We start from the raw sequence: 8,308 nt of genomic DNA on the forward strand, positions 1-8,308 counted from the left end.
GCCTTCTCTTTCTTTCTCATCAGCCCTTCAAACACAGTTTCTCATTTCTTCTCATGATAAATTGCATATCGTTCGACTCTTTTCCAAAATAAGAACTATGATGAGGATTCCACATTTTATGAAATCTAAAATAGCTCTAACCTTAAAGGATTAATTCTGTATGAGTATGACTCTATAGCTTTGATGTTGATATACTATCATGGCTCCCGATTAACGAGCGATTATGCCCCTGTGATAGGGCTGAGGTTGAAACTGTGGAGCATGTCTTTTTATACTGCCCTATGTATAACGCAGGCAGAACTAAATTACTGTCTCTCCTTAAAATAGACCCTTCTGGTCCCAATGCTAGTAATTTGGTCTTATATTGTTTAGGGGATGGCTCCTCATACATCACTTCTCAGGTCTCTAAAAAATTTTTAAGAGCTGTAACTATTACAGGAGAATGTTGTAATTCCCCTCGGCCAAGGCTTCTGGTGTCCAATTGTCTATGATTTTACTTTCTCCATGTTCTTCTTTTGTTGTACTTGTACTTTGGTCTGTGACCGCAAACAAATAAATAAAAAATAATCTCATTAATTAAGTAAGATATACTATCACCATGCTTGATACTTAGCCATGCTGGTTGCAACAGACATGAGTTAATTTCAAACGATGTGATTTTTCTTTATACATGTAATTTTTATTTATAATAATAAAGTTATATTGTTTTAATGCTATTCAATTTATATATAATAAAAAATAAAAGGTTTTTAAAATAAAATGTTAATTATACTTTTTGAAGTTTAATAAAACAAAAATAAAGCTGCATTGTAGAACTCTTGTATTATTTATTCTCTGTTCCTCAGCTACAATGTTAATTAAAGAGATCCTGAGTAAGTTGGAGGTAGAAAACACCCCTTACTAAATGAAGTTAAAGATCACAATTGGAAATTTTGGCTTTGCCTATAATTCATTTAGAGTTTAATCTCATCAGGAGAGAGGTTTCCTGTTTATATGTTTTCCTTCCTGTTTTCAGGATCTCTATAGATTAATCCAATCTATATGTTCCAGAAGTAAGTCTCATTGAATCTAGTAGGGCTTATTTTATTGTAAGTGATTACTGACAAAAAATACCAGCATCTGAGCATTCAAACTTCAGTTTTATTGTAATCATGCATGCAATGTACTGGAATAAAAGACAATGATTTTTACTCAATTTCAGCATCCTTATTTCTGAATGAGCTTTTTTGATTAGGAACATTTGAATAAGTAAAATGTTCTCCATCCTTGTGCACCACTTGGACATGGCCAGGGGACCCTTCAAAAGTCTCTCACAATTAAAATGTACAATTAAAAAAAACCCACACTTGTTTTAATACAATGATTACAATTACATTAAAAAGTCTCTCTCTGCTTTTCTGGTCCACAAAGAATTTTACCAAAGAAACTGACTATTGACCAAAAAAAATAAGAAGCACTTTTGCAGGCTTACAAATCATTGGGGAAATGAATAATTCCTATCAATTCAATAGTCAATTATAAAATGAAAAGCCAATACTGAGACCTGTAGGACTGGATGCATTATCCAAGAACTAATTTAAGTACATATTCTCTTTTGTAAAACAATAGGGGATTCTTTCTCAATTATCTAATAAACTGAGAGAACAAATTACTTTCTACCCACTGTTTTGCAAACTGTTTCATGGTTTAAGACACTTCCTCATTGGCCCACAGGTTTTAATTCAAGCTTTTTAATCCTGTTGAAAATCAATCTCTTTATTGCTAAGATGTCTCTCGGGCCTCATGATAGGACTGTGGCTAACCTCACCAATGATGTGCTCTTAAAAAATGGCCACTGTAGGAAAAGTGCACATGCTATATAGCTCAGCTCATTATTGTTGTTTCAACCAAGGTTCATCTCAGGGCAGTTTTGTGAAGGTTCACCAGCAGTTACAGCAGCAGATGAATTCTTTCTGTGACAGAGTTTTATTTACATACAGAATACAATTCATTTCAGCAAGTTTCACATAATGCACTGCATTCTGAAAACAAAGAGGGATTAAAATGGATTAAGGACTTGGGGAACTGGAGTCCATATAACCCCTATTCCTGAAATGAGGTAAAGAGCTATGCCCAAGGATTCAGAGATGCTCGGTGAGATTCCACTTGTTTCCCCATTCCACCACCAAACATTCTTCTACCATGGAAATAACCAAGTACTTTAAAGCTTTCCCTTAGGATCTCAGAAGTGAGCATTCTCTATTAGAGTTCGCTCCTGTGCAAGTTTGTCCAGAAATAAAAGCAGTTACAGCAAGTGGCATCCTTGTTAATGTTTAGGAAACTAGTGAAATTTAAGCAGGCATTTGGAGCCTGAAATGCAGAACATACATGTCAGTGCAGTTGATAGTGTTCTTATGATTTTTATTGGGAAATTTATTTATTAACATTACATGCAATTGTATGTCTCCTATTGTACGTTCCCTTTGTAAGCTATTTTGATTTGTTTTTCGTTGAACATAAAAGCACTTATAGTGTAACTCAGTGTGTGAGGCACCAGCATTTTTTACCAGAATTTATGGGATGTTGAAAAGAGCCAATCTGGGAAATGGGAAAACTGGCCCCTTAGGCATTTTCATGGTTGTAAAGCAGGGGTGTCAAACTCAATTTCATTGAGGGCCGCATCAGCATTGTGGTTGCCCTCAAGAGGCCAGGTGGGTATGGCCAGGGTGGGCGTGGCCTACTGGGTGGGCGTGGCTAGAGTGCGTGTGGCCTACTGGGTGGGCGTGGCCAGCTCTACATCGTTCGCATCAAGGGTGCCTATGGGGGCCCGGGCTGGAGTGGGACAGATCTGAGGGTCTCTGGCAGAAGGAGGGTCTCTGGGCCAGGGCCAAGGCAGTGGGGGCCGTTCCCTCACTGTTTCCAGGATGGCTTCGCGGGCCAGATGAAACCACTTCGCGGGCTGGATCCGGTCCCCGGGCCTTGTGTTTGACATGTCTGTTTTAAAGCCATGTATCCATAAAACTTCCCCCAAGTTTCCCAAAATGAAAAATAGCTGAATATTTTGGTTCCACCGTCAGGTTCCAGTCTTGGAGTGCTGGAAGTTCTGCATCTGTATTGTAGGCCAATACGTGAAGTGCTTTAGCTGAAGAAGATTTGGATGCTCTCAATAGTATATATCCTAAAACTAATATACACTATCACATATTCATTCAACTCTTTGATAACTTTGTGCACATTATGTGAAAGTCAGAATCTCGACTGAAGAGCACACAGTGGCTGCCACATAACACAATTTACTCCAATGGGAAATTTAATTAACTGCCTCCAGAATCCCTAATTATTGTGCCCTAATCCAGGGCTTTTCAACTTTTTCACCCATTGTACCACTTTTAGGATATGGCAACATCCGAGTACCACCAGTCACCTAGCAAGGTGTTCAAAACTTGATGACCAAAAAAAAAGAAAAAGAAAAAAGTGATGAATTACAGGTAGTCCTCGACTTACAACAGTTCACTTAGTGACTGTTCGAAGTTACAATGGCTCTGAAAAAAGTGCCCCCCCAAGCCACAGCCAAGCAGGACACCTGCCTGCCTGCCTGGTGGTGCTCAGGCTTCTTCGGTGCTGCCACCGGTTCAGCTCATTCCCCTCCCCCGCTACCACTTTTCTAGGATGGTCATGTACCATCTGCTAGGTGCCAATGTACCACAGGTGGTACCCATACCACTGGTTGAAAAACCTTGCCCTAATCCATTAGGAAGGAAATTCAAATGAAGAAAATGCCTATATCTATTGAAAGTTCCTTCTCTAAAAGGTAAAGGTAAAGGTTCCCTCGCACATGCGTGCTAGTCGTTTCCGACTCTAGGGGCCTGTGCTCATCTCCGTTTCAAAGCCGAAGAGCCAGCGCTTGTCCGAGGACGTCTCCGTGGTCATGTGGCCGGCATGACTAGATGCCAAAGGTGCACGGAACGCTGTTACCTTCCCACCGTAGTGGTCCCTATTTTTCTACTTGCATTTTTATGTGCTTTTGAACTGCTAGGTTGGCAGAAGCTGGTACGAGTATCAGGCGCTCACTCTGTTACGCGGCACTCGGGATTCGACCCGCCAAACTGCCAACCTTGTGATCGACAAGCTCAGCATCCTAACCCACTGAGCCACTGCGTCCCTTCTCTAATGCTATCCAAAACAAGGAATCAGTTTTTGTAAGCAATTCCATATTTCTTTTCCATGCTATCAGTTTCACCATACAAACACAGAGCAACACCATGGGGCTATACATGAAGGTGCTTCCTTAAGGTAGGCAGCCTTCCTTCCACTAATCGGTGGAAAAGGCCTAATCAGAATGTTTTATTGCCACAAAACCCCAATCTCATCCCATTTCCTCTAGACCGAAAACAGAGCTCTTGCATTTCGGTCAACTTTTACCAAGTTCTCAAAGCTGCAGAGCCTCAAAGGAAACACATGCAATGGTGGCACCAACCATGAATCAGTGCAGACCCTGTGCGTGGCAGAGCACAGAGAACTGATAAATAGTGTGGCAGATCTTCAGCGGTGCATTAGCTAGCAGCAGTTTCATCCAAATTGGTTGGTCAGAAGTCATTAATTTCAAACCAGGCCAAGCCCTTTGAAGAGAAAATTACAGACCAGCCAATTCACTGTTATACTTTGTTGTGGCGATTATGCTGATAGATTTGATGGAATTAAATTTATTTCCTTTTCTGCCACTAGAAGATAACTTTTTGAGGGAGAGTGGCAAGGCAGAAAAAGTAAACATATGTTTGCAATTTAAGAAAGTTCTAATATATATAAATGAGATCTGTGCATATTTATTGAACTAAATACTGAATTAGTACTATCAGCTGGAACATTTTTTTTTAAACTACTTCTCTATTAAACACATTTTAGAAAATTACCATGGAGTCATGAAACATTTTAAGGTATGCTGATTGGTTTATGAGACACATGGCATATTCCTTGAAGAAGTAAATAAATTGTATGACATATGTCTTGTCTGAACGCAAGGGGATCAGCAGGGGAATGGGTCAAAAAAGTCAAGTTGCAGATGCAGTTGTGGGTCTGTGTTGACCTTCAGAGAAAAAGAAAGCAAAAAAAGGACTGAAAATGTATAGTCACTTGGTTATAGAGTCCTGAGCAATCTTTAACTACGCACTCAAATTAGCAAAAGTTGCCTGTTTTCAGTGGCATGTTATATTTAGCAAAACAAAAAATAGGGGTAGAAATAAAGATGCATTTAATGGAACATATGGATAACCTTGGGGGTGAGGCAACCAACAATCAGTCAAGAGAGGAGGAGCCCTGAGTGGTCTATCAGTCAGAGAAAGAAATTTAGGAAGGACCTGCCTGATTGATCAGAGAGTCAAAAGTGGTGGCAGGAAGTTTGTAACTTCAGACTTGCAAGATTTTGTTAAAATAGCCTTACAACAGCGGCCTCCAACCTTTTCTATACCCCGCACTCCTAAAATGCTTCAGATATATTCTCGCACCGCTTAGAACAGGGGTCCCCAACCCTCAGTCTGTGGACTGGTACCAGGTCTTGGCATGCCAGCAACCAATCCTCACAAACAAGCAAAGCCCCATCTGTGAGATGCAGGCAGTGTTCTGAACCAGCCCTCTTCTGGCCTTGTAGTAAGGCAAACCCCTATTCAGAAAGAAGAGACTGGAGAGCGTCCAAGGCTAAAAGGCATCTGCCAAGATTTAATTACGCAGTTAACAAAAACACAAGAGCTTGTCTTCTCAAGCGGAAAAGTTGCTTTCAGCAACCAGCCCCTCCCCAAACACTCCTTTTATAGAGAGCTCAGGGCGTGGTCTCCCTGTGCCTCCTCCCGAGGAGTCCCACAGCCTTTCTTTGTTTGTTCCTGCTCGACTGCCTCCTGCGTCGGGCGTCCTTGAACAGGGCCAGCTGTGGGTCATCTTCCTCCGCACTCTCGGGCTCACGCAGCTGAGAAGAGGTCCCCGGCTGAGGGCTCTGCAAAGCCTCCAAACCATCATCAGCCGGTTCGTTTCCCTCCCCCTCATCTGAGTCATCCGATACATCGGAGCCGGCTGTCGGACCCACAGGCTGGCCCTGAGTCACAACAGGCAGAACTCAAAACCACCTGCCCTGTGGTCCACGGAAAAAGCTCTCTTCATGGTACTGGTCCCTGGTGCCAAAAAGGTTGGGGCCTCTGCCTTACAAAATTCAAAATTCAAAATAACTAATTATGCATATACACTATAATTTTGAAACTTCTAAACCTGAGTTTTTGTACCCCCTGGAATATTGTCTCGCACCCGCAGTTGGGAACCCCTGCCTTGCAATGAAGCTTATCTGTCTGGCTTAACCAGAAGGGCTGACATCAATCTTGTAAATCATAAACTATCCATTTTCAGCTTTACTTTTGATAAAAAATAGCTCAAAGGCATAATGCTAAAGATCAGTTATTGCATCAATGACATTTATTGTCATGCTTTTGGAATATTTGTGACGGGAACCAAGAGATATCTTGTAGCCAAGATAACATGGGACATGGGTACATGAACAATGTTTGGGAGAAAGTGTAAATAATCCAGATTTTGGGGAGGATTCTAGGCTTTTTTTCTCCTTTTGTGACCCTCTCAAGTTGGCCAATCACTTCTTTTGCTTTTATTACCTGACAAAGAAACCCACAATTTGTTAAGGAGGAATCTCTGCAAAACACTTTTTGATTGATCACACTAAGGAAGATGGAGAGTGCTGGTACTCCAGAAATAATCACAACAGATACACTATTGTCCAGTCAAGGATACGTTTGTGATAATTTCTACATTTTTAATTGATTGTTAGAACATGATATCTTTCAGTAACATATGCAAACAATATAGTTCACAAGCTGAAAACAGTAAATTTATAAAAAAAAATCAAACTAAATCATGTAAATTCTGTTTTATAAGCCAAGGCAAACACAGGTCCTCATATAGCTATGAAAAGGTAACAGAAAGGTATTCTTAACCCAGCTACCATCATGGAAAAGCCACCTTGTCTCAAACTAGCCATATTCAGATGGAGAGAAATGTGAGTTAGGGCTTGTAAATATGATTTCATAACATAGGCCATTATAAATTAATCAGGGTTTCCCTAATGAGCAAGATGGGTAAGATTGCAGGTTTCTCTTTTTATTCCTTAGGATGCCGATCAGAACATCAAGCTGTGAACGGGAAAAATAGCTCAATACATAAGGTTCAAGGGAGAGAAGTATAAAAATATTTCCTTAAAGAAATGATTCAATCAAACAAATGAAATTTGTGTGTGTGCCTCTGTGTGTGTGTGTGTGTGTGTGTGTGTGCGCGCGCGCACATGCGTGTGTGTGTGAGAGAGAGGGTGGAGGGAGGGAAGGAGAAAGGGAGGGAGATGGAGATGGAGAGAAGTGAGTCAAAGCTACTGCTATGAAAAGAGAAACATATACATATTTTTTTATTTTTATTTTTATTCCATTTATATCCTGCCCTTCTCCGAAGACTCAGGGCGGCTTACAAGCTTAGCAGTAGCCTTCATTCTATGTATATGCCTGCTTATTAGGGCTTTCGCCCCTCCCCCCCAAGCGGCATTATTACAAAGTCAGTTTAATTGCCCCCAACAATCTGGGTCCTCAGTTTACCTACCTCGGAAGGATGGAAGGCTGAGTCAACCTTGAGCCTGGTGGGACACGAACCTGCACTAATTGCAGGCAGCTGGTGTTACTTAAGGAGGCATTAGCCCACTGCTCCACCAAGGCTCTTATATATATATAAATACTAAGCAAAAATAATTCTGACCCTGAGTTTCCCCAAATTTTGATACCAATCCAGGGGCAGGATTGCAAATTAATAAGCAGTGCAGTATGTAATTGAATTACATATGCCTGAACTATTTTATTGCTGCCAACATGCAGTTACAAAAAGCCATCTAGATCCTGCCTTATAGATCCTGCCACAAATCTCTTTCTAAATTGATACTTGAAAAAATAGTCACCACAACCCAAATTGCAGAAGTCTTCCTTTTCCAATAATCAACAAGAGATTTCCCTCCCGAGTTGCTTCTTTCCAAAGAAATGTTCTACTTGGTCAAAGTAAACATGGATCTAGACTTCCCAACTGGACTTCATTAACTGGACTGAGAAAAAAAAAGCTTTTGGGGAAATTTACACAGAAAATGGTATGTTCTTCTTGTAAAAAAATGTACAAAATGAGTCCACTTAGTCTTCTACTGTTTTAGTGAAAATGATTGTAGTCCCGAATTAATAACCTCTTTCTTCCCAGTAGACCACAGGAATAATTAAATGAACTTGCTTTATTATTAGAAATATCATACATTATA

Source organism: Vipera ursinii, assembly GCF_947247035.1.
Source record: "Vipera ursinii genome assembly, chromosome: Z".
NCBI lineage: Eukaryota > Metazoa > Chordata > Lepidosauria > Squamata > Viperidae > Vipera > Vipera ursinii.